Below are 13898 nucleotides of genomic sequence, written 5' to 3' on the forward strand. Positions count from 1 at the left end.
GCATTGCAAGTGGATTCTTTACCTATTGACCACCTGGGAAGCCCATAGATGTATAATAATAAACAATAAATTTAGATACCTTTGAAAATGTATTACAGTATATTAAAGATTTATGAAGAGGAGGGGCATGAAAAATGACTTTATATATTCAAAGTATTATCATGTAGACATATTTGATATTGTTAGAGAGAAAAATATTGAGCTCAGTGTAGAAAAGAAGTTCCTAAAAATTAGAGCTACACAGCTGAAGCTCCGATACTCTTCACCCGATGTGAAGAGCCAACTCATTGGAAAAGACTGATGCTGGGCAAGATTAAAGTCATGAGGAGAAGGGGGCGACAGAGGACGAGATGGTTGGATGAGAACACTGACTCAATGGACATGAGTTTGAACAAATCCCAGGAGACATTGAAGGACAAGGAAGCCTGGCGTGCTGCAGTCCATGAGATGACAAAGAGTCAGACATGACTAAGTGACTGAACAACAGGAAGAGATATCATTTACTACCTATGAAAGCAGTAAACCCTCTACCTTTGAATATGTAAACTCCTAGTGGAGAGTGCTATGAGTCCCTTGGGTTATTAGGGATTCTGGCCTTAGAGGAGAACAAGGTAATTTTTTAAGATATCTTAAAACTCTAAGATTCTGCTACTTTATGGTCTATATTTCTTCAAAATAGTAACTAATAGAACCAAAATTACATATTCAACAGGACAAGTTTTTCAATGTGGCTCTTAAAAAAATCTGTCAGTTTGGTTTTGCTTAAAAATACCAGAACCTAGAGACTATCAAACAGAGTGAAGTAAGTCCGAAAGAAAAAATATCATATATTAATGCATATATATGGAATCTAGAAAAATGGTACAGATGAACCTATTTGCAAGGCAGAAATAGAGACACAGATTAGAGGATGGACTTGTGGAGATGGGCGCAGGTGAAGGAGAGGGTGTGACGAGCTGAGAGAGCGGTACGGACGTACACAGACTGCCCTGTGTTAACCAGATAGCGAGTGGGAAGCTGCATAGACCAGGAAGCGCGGTGCTCTGTGATGACCTAGAGAGGTGGGATGGAGTGGGGGTGGGGATGTGTGTAAAGGTGACTGATTTGCATTGTTGTGCAGTGGAAACTGACCCAGCATTGAACATGAATTATATTCCAATAAAAAATACCAGGAAAAAAAAATGAACTCTCAAGGAGAGAACATTTAAATTTATAATGGCTCAGTCTTCCCATATAAGGTTTTGTCATTATCAGGATAAAGTAAGAGATGGTTACTTTTAAATGTTAATGGAAAGTATCTCTACTCTGAAAAACTTTTCTATAACAAATACAGAATTTTAATGATGTATCATAAGAATTGATATTTCATTATAAATCAGTCAAACTCCAGAACAGATTTTTCAAGTGAATCATAAGTGGATATAAGCAAAATGTAAAATTATCACACAAGAACATAAACTACACACTAAACAACAATTTAACTTAATGCAAATTTATTTACTTGCATTTCGTGAAACTTTTTTTCACATTGTGATACAACAATAAATGTCACATCAATAGCTCATGAAAAATACCTTCTGAGGCTTCCTGAGTAACTGCCGTTTCTTTTTTTTTTTTTTTTAATTTTTTTATTAGTTGGAGGCTAATTACTTCACAACATTTCAGTGGGTTTTGTCATACATTGATATGAATCAGCCATAGATTTACACTTATTCCCCATCCCGATCCCCCCTCGCATCTCCCTCTCCACCCGATTCCTCTGGGTCTTCCCAGTGCACCAGGCCGGAGCACTTGTCTCATGCATCCCACCTGGGCTGGTGATCTGTTTCACCATAGATAGCATACATGCTGTTCTTTTGAAACATCCCACCCTCACCTTCTCCCACAGAGTTCAAAAGTCTGTTCTGTATTTCTGTGTCTCTTTTTCTGTTTTGCATATAGGGTTATCGTTACCATCTTTCTAAATTCCATATATATGTGTTAGTATGCTGTAATGTTCTTTATCTTTCTGGCTTACTTCACTCTGTATAAGGGGCTCCAGTTTCATCCATCTCATTAGGACTAGTTCAAATGAATTCTTTATACTCAAATGAATTTTAGGTTCTTGAGTAAAATTCTGACTATGGGTTTTATTGAACACATATTTAGAGAAACTAACCTGTTCCTTGGCGTAAGGAATATTACATTTCACACATTTTGTTAGTATTCTAATCAGCAAAACACAGTGTCAAAACAAGCAACACAAAAGCACTTCACTTAAGGGAGTAAATTTCATGGACCTGATAATGTTATGAAATACGAAATAAAAATAATAAGAATCCTACATATAAAAGGGTATTAATCCCTGGCCTAACATTGCACAGACTTATTGCTGTTGCTCTGTAGACACTATAAGTTTGTGGTTGCCTAGGGTATCCTTGATAGTCTTCACAGTAACATCATCATTTAGCTCAAAATGCTCAACCTACTCTAGGTTCCTAACTGTGACAAGTAAGATACAAGATCAAAAATAATTTTAAAAGTACATATTAGATTAATTATCTTAATTAGAACAGAAAATTATTTTTAAAATTGGTAATAATGATATAACAAAGCAATATGTCTCTTACTCTAGCAGTAAAAAGCAATAGGAGGAATGGGCATTTAAGCAGTAGGTCACAGATCCAACACTTCATTTTGTAGATTTATGTAACTTCTTCGAAAAACCTCTCCAGTTATTGATATGAATTAAAACAGATTCAGGGATCCTTGGACCTTGAAGAAAGTTCATTAAAGTAATACAGTTCACAGAGTCTAAGATTTTATCTCAGTTTCAAAATAGAATATGGGTATAATTTTAGTGATGGTTTATTGAATAATTGTAATATTTTATATATGATACCATAGCTTTGAACTCAAAGCATCCATAAAAATGGAAAACTAGCTATAATATATTTATTCCTAATAAATATATAAAGGAAAGATATATCCTCTTCATATCTGGCAAGGGATATTACATTAAGGTGTTGCCAATAATGAACTAAATATAAATTAATTCCCTCTAATTTTACGGTTACTTTTGTAAAAGGAATTAAAAAGATGACCATAGAGGAGGCTATTTAAAAAGTCATACACTTCTGAAAGTCCATAAACAATCACCTGCTTTTTGTTTCTCTTCTCAAGAATATACACATACTTCCGTTTTTAAATGCCAACTGATATTTCATATAAAGTCTTCACATTTTTATCTCACCCCCGCATTCCAGGATAGTGACAGAGTTGTACTATCTTACTGGGAGCAGGTTGGAATGGTTCACATGCGCCACCAAGACTATTCTGATGCTTTGAACTGTCCCCATAATTTAGTCCATAATGGTCTTCTCTGAAGTTCTTATAAAGTTAAAGGTTATCACAAAAGTCTAATTCTAATTCACTATTCCTCATTCTTTTCTCAGAATGTTCTAGATTGTTTTAGATCGGATGCCAACATATGTACCCTGCGTTTGTTCAAGGCTACTTCACTTGGAATTTCTTAATAACTTAATCCAATTTTAGACATACAAGTGGAATAATCCATAGTTTGATATTCACTAGAGTGAAAGTGGGAGTGTTAGTCACTCAGCTGTGTCTAACTCGTTGGACCCCATGGACTGTAGTTTGCCAGGCTCCTCTGTCCATAGGGTTTTCCAGGCAAGAATACTGGAGTGGGTAGCCTTTCATGTCTCCAAGGGATCTTTCCAACGGAGGGATCAAACCCAGGTCTCCTACACTGGAGGCAAATTCTTTATGTCTGAGCCACTATGGTGATGGTGCTCAAACTTGCTCAGTTGATGGAATCTTTGGAGATCAAGGTGATCTTTTTGAAATATCATGAAAGAATGATATATTAAATACAACATATGAATTTGAAATATTTAACTCCTGGATGATACAATCATAATTAAGTACTTATAAAATCACAAACCTCCTCCCATTTAGTCACAGTAAAGACAGGCTGTTTATGTGCTTCCTGGTGGGATATATACAATACCTTGTATGAATCTTGCTGAAACCAAAAAAGGAAAAGGATCTGAATGTGGTATTTCAGTGAAGCACCCAGTTTACAGGAAACACCTGTAGAGAAAACAATAACTGATGACACTGCGAGGATGAAATCAGCAAAATCTAGAATAAGAAAGACACTAAAGGGTAACTGTTTCATCATCAAGTTGCAAAGAACTACATGGAGAGGAAACTATGTACTGAATGGACTGTGGACATATGTCCACCAAATGCTATGTGCGGCCCGAATTTGCAACCTCATTCAAAAAAATTGACATTTAAAAAATAAAGAGGCAATCAGGAAAATTTGTACACTTATGGGATATTCGATGATATTAGGGAACTACTGTAAATATTTGTAGGGTAACAGTGATATTGTGTTTTAAAAAACAGTGCACTACTTTTAGAGACACATACTGACATATTTATAGATGCATGCATAATATATGATGCATGAGCTTGTTTAAAAATAATCCAGCAAGTTAGAAATGAGTGAACAGTGGGTACAGATGAAACCAGATTGGTCACACATTGATGAAAGTTGAATAGCTAGGTATATATCCAAAGATAATGAAATCATTGTTTCAAAGAGATATCTGCAGCCCCATGCTCATGGCAGCATTATTTACAAATAGCCAAGGCATGAAACAACCTAAGTAACCATTGATGGATGAATGAATGGATAAAGGAGAATGGTGTGCATGTATATGCATGTGTGTATATACATAATAAAAGTATGCATAATATGGTGGAATATTATTCAGTCATAAAAATAAGGAAATCCTGTCATTTATGATAACATAGGTGAAACTCGAGGGCATTATGCCAAGTGAAATAAGTCAGATAGAGAAAGACAAATGCTACATGATCTCACTTATATGTAGAATCTAAATTTTCAAAAAAAATGTACTGAAAGAAACAATTTGTAGGTTGGTGACTGCCAGGAGCTGAGGAGTAGGGGAAATGAATGATGATGAGCAAAGGGTACAAGTTGTCAGTTATAAGATGAATAAGTTCTGGAGATCTAACATACAGCCTGATGACTATAGTTGATAATACTATATCAAACAACTGCAATTTGCTGAGAGTAGATCTTAAGTGTTCTCGCCATACAAAAAAATAAAATAACTATGTAACTATGTGAGATGACAGATGTATTACCTATCCTTATTGTAGTAATCTTTTCACAATATAATACACAATGTTACATATATCTCAGTGTGACTTGGAAAAATAAGATGTCAATTTTCCCTCTCCCCTCTAATAAATCACTGAATAGCTGACCCTCTATGGGTAATGAGCATTTAGAGGTTCATTAAGCTAGTCTCTCTAATTTGTGTATCTTCAGGATTTTCCACAATAGAGTTTCTTTTAAGTTGATTACCTAAAATATTTTTCAATAATATTGGAATGAGCAGAAAACCAAAATAAAATGTAGCCAAAAAATGCATAAGGAAGAGTTTATGGAAACAGAAAATATAACTCATTCAGTAATATTTGGGGATTGAGGCAGATTCTGACCAGAGTTTGGTTTGTGATATTCCATTGTTAAAATGAGTCCTCTAGAACAAATGATTGTCAAGAAGAAGAGGAGGATAGCCAATATATTTGAATTATGTGCTAATAGAAGCATAGAGAAAAAGATTAAGATTCTCTAGAAGGTTAAATGTAATACTCTCCTTCTTACTTTATTTCACAGACCAAACATTAAGTCATATCTTTTACACTAGTACAGACAACTTTATAGATTGAAAAGAAAGAGAAAGGGATGTGTGTGTGTGTGTTAGTCTCCTGAAGTGAAGTGAAGTGAAGTCACTCAGTCGTATCCGACTCTTTGCGACCCCATGGACTGTAGCCTGCCAGGCTCCTCTGTCCATGGGATTCTCCAGGCAAGAATACTGGAGTGGGTTGCCATTTCCTTCTCCAATATTAGTCGCTTAGCTGTGTCAAACTCTTTGTGACGCCACAGACTATAGCCCACCAGGGTCTGTCTGTGGAATTCTCCAGGTAAGAGTACTGTAGTGAGTAGCCATTTCCTTCTCCAGGGGATCTTCCTGACAAAGGGATTGAACCAGAGTCTCCTGCATTGCAGGCAGATTCTTTACTGTTTGAGTTACCGGGGAAGCCCGAGAAAGGATACTGGAGGATAAATAATTGACAAAAAGAACTTTTATGCTATTTAAAACAGTATATATTAGCCTTTTCTCCTAAATACTTAGTGATTAAACCTAAGCTGTGTATTAATCTCTTCCAGGGTTTACATTTTTCACCAATTTATTTTATATTGATGTCCATTTTAGTATCTGGTCATTAAAACCACCGTCAACATTTTGCCTGCTATTCTACTAGCATTGCCCAACTGGTACTGAGCAGTGTTTTTAGTAGCCAAACAGTATAAGGCATCTATGTTACTAATTCAGTCTGAGCATTTGCACTGAAGCTTGAATGAAACCTTCACCTTTTGTTGGCCCGTCCCTGGTCTTGAACTCATTGGAGTGTATTTGTTAGAATCACAGTCAGATTGAACCCACTATTCAATCAATAATTGAACTATGCTTCTAAGATGCTTTCTGTTTAACACGGAAGGAAAATAACACAGCTTGACCCCTGTGAAGTGTTATGAAGAGCTGCAGTCAAGTGGAGACGTCTTTTATTCTGGTTGGAGTATATTGCTGCTATCTTAACCTTGAGCTGGGCAGAATCATGAATAGCTACATAAAGTTCCTTTATCTTTGTTACTTCCATGTTAAGAGGCCTTATTAACACAAAGGCATTAAAGTTGGATTGAGTATGTAGCTAAACATTTAATTTTAATGTGTATAATAACTTAAACTAAGAGGATAACAGCTACCATTGACTGAGTGGGCATTTTAACCAAACACCAATCTAAGATCTTTACCTACAGCATTAGATTTACATATTTTTTCATTATTTATTGGCATTCCAGGAGATCATCTGGCCAGTTGCTCTCAAGTCCAACACTGACCTACAGATGTACTGGCAGTGAGCAAAGTGAGTGCAGCTTTTAAATATAACTAGAGTTGAAATGGGTTTGGTACATGAATGATGCTCTGAGTTTAATGCATGCAAGGATGAGTTAGAAATCAATTTCCTGTCCTTGTTTTACCTCAGTCTAAAGAAGGGAATTATAGAAATATAAACTATGTCCCTAAATGTTATATCTACTAATGCAATTTCATCACGTAGGATGAGGTTTCATTCATTGTTTTGGGAACACTTGTTAATTGGTCTTATATAGGTTGGGATACCCAGACACTCTACATGGATTTCTTTATTCAATCATTTATTCACTTATTCAATCAACAAATATTAGGTCCTCGGCTTCCTGGGTGGCTCAAGTGAGTAAACAATCTACCTGTGATACAGGAGATATAGGAGACACAGGTTCAATCCCTGGGTTGGGAAGATCCCCTGGAGGAGAGCATGGCAACCCACTCCAGTATTCTTGCCTGGAGAATCTCATGGACAAAGAAGCTTTGTGGGCTACAGTTCATAGGGTTGCAAAGAGTCAGACATGATTGAAGCGACTGAGCATACAAGCATGCAGGGTCCAGCCTGATGGGTTCAAGACATTAGAGGTATACTCATGAATAATCAAAGTCCCTGCCCATAAGGAGTTTATATTTTAGTGGGAAAGGCATATGCTTGTTTGCTTGTTGTCTAAGATTCTATCAAGAAGTAACAAACACTATGAAGATACCTTGAAGCAGAAGAAGTAACGGAAAATACAGGAGGTGTTTTTTAGGATGTTTAGGAAAAGCACCTTTAAAGAGGTGACATTTTTGCAGAGAGACCAGAATAAAGTAAAGGAATGAGTCAAGTGCTCTCATTGAGGGCTCCCCAGTGCGTGTATGCTCAATGGGCTGAGGAAAGGCAAGGTGGAGAGTGAAAAGAGGATGATGGCATCAGCAAGGTAGGTAAGGGAAAGGTCATACAGAGAATAGTAAGGACAGGAAGGGCTGTGTATGCTGTTCTGATTATATGGAAAATCACTGGGAAGTTGTGAGGAGGTGGATGACTTCAGTTGATGTGCATTTTAAACGCATGCTCTATCATACAGGCATAGTAGAGACTACAGTAGGGAATAAGAGGGGAAAAGGTCAGTTATAAGGCTATTGCAACCATGCAGGCTAAGAGATGACATGTATGTATAGGATTTAAGTGTTACTGCAAACCATGAGAAGATGGTTAGAAGGACTCTGGATGGAAAATGCTTGTAGAATTCCCAAGTGCTCTTTACAAATGAGTGCTAATTCATTGGATTGGCCAAAAAGTTAGTTTGGGATATTCCATAGCATCTTATGGAAAACTGGAATGAACTTTCTAGCCAACCTAATAATAAACTAGAGTCAAAGCTATGGTTTTTCCAGTAGTCATGTACAGATGTGAGAGTTAGATCATAAAGAAGGCTGAGTGCTGAAGAATTGATGCTGTAACTGTGGTGTTGGAGAAGACTCTTGAAAGTCTCTTGGACAGCAAAGAGATCAAATAAGTCAATCATGAGGGAAATCAACCTCGAATGTTCATTGGAAGGACTGATGCTGAAGCTGAAGCTCCAAAAATTTGGCCACATGATGTGATGAGCCGATTCATTGGAAAAGACCCTGATGTTGAGAAAGACAGAAGGCAGTAGGAGAAGTGGGCAACAGAAGATGAGATGGCTGGATGGCATGACTGACTCAGTGAACATGAGTTTTAGCAAACTTCAGGAGACAGTGAAGGATAGAAGAGACTGGTGTGCTTCAGTCCACAGGGTAACAAAGAGTCAGACAGGACCTAGAGACTAAACAACAACAACAAATAATAATTATTGCTACATAGAATATGGAGTGAAGAATTCATACATTCATTCAATACTTATTGGTCATTAGTAAGAAAACAAGGGCTACTTGAGCTTAAAAGTTAAAAGAAGCTCAGATCAGTGGAAAATAACCGCCAACAGCTGAATTTGTCACATACAACTCTCTAGCTTCCCTCCCCTCTCCTTCCCAACCACAACCCCCTCCACTAAGTTCTCTGCATTCGTAGCACCTGGCCTGACCCAGGGCTGCTCTAGCTCAGGACACCTGAGGCAGCTGCCATTCAAGATGTTCTTTTCATCCGGAGTTTGAGAATGGAAGGAATGGATTAAATGACATAGCCTATGTGGTACACTTGCACGTGCTCACACACATACATATACATTCACAGGAACACAGACACATCCTAGTTTCAACATCCAACTTTTGAGTATCCCAAGTCCAACCTAGACAGCATATTAAAAAGCAGAGATGTTACTTTGCCAACAAAGGTCCATCTAGTCAAGGCTATGGTTTCTCCAGTGGTCATGTATGGATGTGAGAGTTGGACTATAAAGAAGGCTGAGTGCCAAAGAATTGATGTTTTTGAACTGTGGTGTTGAAGAAGACTCTTAAGAGTCCCTTACTGCAAGGAGATCCAACCAGTCCATCCTGAAGGAGATCAGTCCTGGGTGTTCATTGGAAGGACTGATGTTGAAGCTGAAACGCCAATACTTTGGCCACCTCATGCGAAGGGCTGACTCATTTGAAAAGACCCTGATGCTGGGAAAGATTGAAGGTGGAGGAGAAGGGGACGACAGAGGATGAGATGGTTAGATAGAATCACTGACTCAATAGATATGAGTTTGAGTAAGCCCCGGGAGTTGGCAGTGAACAGAGAGGCCTGGCGTGCTGCAGTCCACGGGATCACGAAGAGTTGGACACGACTGAGTGACTGAACTGAACTGAAGTTTTTCCTATCTTTGTTGACACAGTTATGCAAATTTTCAGCCAGTTAAGCTATAAAATTTCTTTAATTTGTGTTTTAATCACTGTGGTCTCAACTCTCCCTTGTTTCTTTCTTTTTCACAGAAAGGTTTTAGGTGAAATACAGTAATTTTTTCAAATAGATTTCCTTGAGAGCCTTTCTTATTGCTTGACATAGAAAGGCACACTCTCTCATATTAACCATACAGGTCTCTGTTGCTGTGGGTATTGTAAATTCAGTATTTGTTCTAAAAGTTATGCTTGCTTCTTTGTCCTAAACAAAGGGCAGATCTTTGCTGATTTTTCAGCCCAGCAAGATTCAAGCCCTGAGTGAACATTTGGGCATTTCAGCAGAGATGGCATGGTTCCCTGTAGCAGGGACCTGCCTGTGACTCCAAAGGAACCTTTCAATGTCAGCAAAAATCTAGGGTTTATAAAACAGGAGAGGGAGGGGCATGAATCAACTGGCAGACAGTTCTGAAAGCTGAGAATAAGTATACCCAGCTAATATTCCTGAAAATGGTGCTTTTGAAATCTGTGTACTGTGGAATCCAAATTGCAATTTGACATGATTTTAAAAATTATTAAAGAACAGCGGAATGATAATGAAGAGACAGTTTCATATATTTTATATGTACACATACACTATGTATTATGTTACATGGAAAAGACATAGTACATGTGCCACATTGTTGATATTTTTTTATTTTTGAAAATGCTTTATGTGTACAATCTAGTTCTTTTCCTTAGTGTTATGATAACGATAAAAAAATAAATAAAATGCGGGCTGCTCTCAGAGGAGGTATAGGTGGGCTGCAGTGGACTTCCTCCACTTCACAAGCAAGGCTTAGTTAGGAGAGTGCCTTGGGAGCTTGGGAAGGGTTAAAGTTTTGTCTGTGACACTGAAATTGAGGCCAGCTGTAGGTCATATTCACGTCCCAGTCACAGGAAAATGAACCTGTGAGACAGAACCTAATTATCTGTTAAACCAAAAGCCAGTCTCAGTTCAATAACTTACGACAGAGCTAGCAGCCAGATATAGTGTTACCATGGCAACGCTGGAAAAAGCTCCACTGTGGTTGAGAATGAGGAGGAAGGGAAGGAGACTGTAACCCTAAATGTGCTGTAGCCGTTTGATCTCGGACATGTGGGTCTGTCTAGAAAGCCAGGTTCTTCTATACATGCCTACCACTGTCTATTCATTTGAATATCTGCCATAATTACTGAAAAGAAACATGCAATTACCAGGTCCTCTGGGCTTAAAATAATCCACTAGTAAATGGTTAACTGGGAATTAATCTTAAAGAAAACAAACAAACAAACATAAGCTTCCTTTTTCTCCTCCTTCATGCCATCCCTAGAAAAAGATAAAGCAGAACACAAAGGGTGAGGATTCTTGAATAACTCATCATTGTAATGAATGAATTCTGTGTCCATGAAATTCATTGTCAGCCTCTTTTCCTCATATTGCCACACGCCATGATATTTTTGAGAGAAAACTTTTTGGAATCAAGCAATAATATTTACTTTTCTAAGGGATAGGAACAGAACCGGAGAGTTGAAGAGAAATAGTTTTCCTCTGTGGGCTCTATCTAAACTTTCAGGTAAATAATTTCCTGGAATATTGAGTAAGGCAAATCATATATTAGAGGGAGATAGTCCAGCCAGGTTGGTCATTTTTCTTCTTGCCAGTTCAACTTTGTCGTTCTTTCTGGAACAGCACTGAATTTCTGAATTTAGGAGATGATAAGGCTTATGCACACATAAAAACTTCACTAGCCAGTTACTTAGAATGCTGTGAAAACAGCATCTCATGAAAAATATTTACAGAAGTAATAAGAGCATGCCATGCAGTCACATGCACTTAGAGGGGGAATTCAGAAGTACATTCCTTTCTCTCTCTCTTTTTCAATCCTTCCCAATGGAGACAAATCATGCTAGAGCTTGTCAGTTACAATTATTGGATTTCAACATATTTGACAATTTTGATATTCCATTAATGATGTAATAAGACACATCTTGTACATAATATTATCACCTGGGCTTGCTATCCAGTTGTGTTACCAAATTTGAATCACATAGATATGTATGCATAAATATACAGATACAGCAGTGTTTATGTATAACTCATAAACACACTGGGTTTGTAATATGGAGAGGAAGGGATATGGAGATGAACATTATCCTTTTCATATGCATGAATAACTTTTCAGTAATGCAAATGAGAAAACACAAAATGGAACATAGGTTTCTTCTAGTAGAAATATGACTAAGAACATAGCCTGAAACTCGCCAATATATTAGTCACTTATGATGTCTGTGAATTTCTTTTTAAGGTTTCACATCTTTTAGAAACATTTTACCCTACCGTATTACATTTTCAGTATTTAATTCAGTAAATAAACAAACTCACAACTTTAGCTTCCTTTAAATTGCCACAACACATGAAAGGGAGCTTGAGGGTTTTAAGAAGATAAAAGATGGAGGTGGGGGTGAGGTGTATGTTCACAGACATCAAAGGGTAGAATGAATTTTATGATTAATTTCCAGGTAGAAGTAACCTCACCTCTGCCCCTGACCCTAGGTTAATTCCTTTTCAAGTAAATAGAAGCCAGAGTGTATAACCCTTTCTAAGACAGATGTTTCTGAGACCTGATTATTAAAGAGTTTTATTGGTTGCAAAGATGCCAACAATACAGTTCAATAAACTGTTTGGATCCTGTTACTGATAATATGAGTAAGTTTTTCTCCTAATCTTTCTACTTACATGAATTAATTAGTTGGAAAAGAAAATGAAGCAATTTTATCAAAGCAGCATCTGAAAGAGCTATTGATTCAAATGCTTTTATATTTTAATCTTATCACAGAAGATTAGCTTGCAGATATGAGCTTAATAATGATGCAAAGCACCAGATTTCACTGGATTCTCTGTTCCACCTGAATTCCCAGGAAAGATATCAGAAGCACTAAAAAGAAACAATACTGTTTTTCTCATGATGTTCTTTTAGTCAATGACTTTGAAGATATGTGCCGTGATTTGGAGGCTTCCTTGGTGGCTCAGATAGTAAAGAATCTGCCTGCAAAAAAGCAGACCAGGGCTCAATCCTTGGGTTGGGAAGATCTCCTGGAGATGGGAATGGCAACCCACTCCAGTATTCTCCCCTGGAGAATTCCACTGACAGAGGAGCCTAGCAGGCTACAGTCCATGGGGTCACAAAGAGTCGGACATGACTGAGCGACTACATTCTCAACTGTTTCATTGTGTATTTTCTTTAAGATCATCAATATTTCCTATATTTTAGTGAGTAGGTGTGCTTGTGTGTACTTTTTTTCTAATTGTAATCCTAATGTCCACCCATAAACAAAAATTTTGTGAAGAACATGCTCCATTTGGTACAAAGACATGGGTATGTTCAATTAACATTAAACAAATACAATAAAATAAACTGTAACTGAAACTAAGTTCACACTTTAAAGCTAAGCTTACAGATTAGCATAACCTGCTTGCCATATGGAAGGTACTCAATGTATTTTTCTTTGATTGACTGAATAAATAAATGGACCTGACAAGGTCCAAAACAAAATAAGAAAAAAGCAAAGTCTTGAAGGAAACTTGAAAAAATACTACATTATGCTAAATCTTGGATGAACTACATGAAAAAGATTACAACTTCCAAAGGTTCTTAATTCACTCGCTAGAAAGGCAAAGTAAATGAAAAATTTAGAAATATAGTTATCACCGTCGAATTTGAGCTTCCCAGGTGGTGCTAGTGATAAAGAACCCACCTGCCAATGCAGGAGACTTAAGAGATGGGAGTTCAATCCCTGGGTTGGAAAGATCCCCTGGAGGAGGGCATGGCAAGTTACTCCAGTATTCTTGCCTGGAGAATCAGATGGATAGAGGAGCCTGGTGGGCTACGGTCTAGAGGTGCAAAGAGTTGGACATGACTGAAGTGATTTAACATGCTTGAATATACTATTTTTAAATGGACTGGGGCTTCCCTGATAGCTCAGCCGGTAAAGAATCTGCCTGCAATGCAGGAGACCCCGATTCTATTCCTGGGTCGGAAAGATCCTCTGCAGAACGGATAG

At 37.5% G+C, this 13898-nt stretch overlaps 1 protein-coding gene across 4 annotated transcripts in view; it reads right to left on the reverse strand.

Annotated features, from left to right (window-relative positions):
• Positions 1 to 2081: 2081 nt before the first annotated feature.
• The window catches only part of LOC122428683, a 673994-nt gene continuing 662177 nt past the window's right edge, over positions 2082 to 13898 (reverse strand). For 3 of the 4 annotated variants that reach the window (XR_006265790.1, XR_006265789.1, XR_006265791.1), the window contains exon 4: positions 2082 to 4092. The gene's annotated coding sequence lies outside the window, so the exon portion shown is untranslated. Of the gene's footprint in view, positions 4093 to 11051; positions 13618 to 13898 lie in introns of those variants that run through there. The other variant, XR_006265792.1, reaches the window with a different exon arrangement.

Source organism: Cervus canadensis, chromosome 27 (assembly GCF_019320065.1).
Source record: "Cervus canadensis isolate Bull #8, Minnesota chromosome 27, ASM1932006v1, whole genome shotgun sequence".
In the NCBI taxonomy this organism is placed as follows: Eukaryota; Metazoa; Chordata; class Mammalia; order Artiodactyla; family Cervidae; genus Cervus; species Cervus canadensis.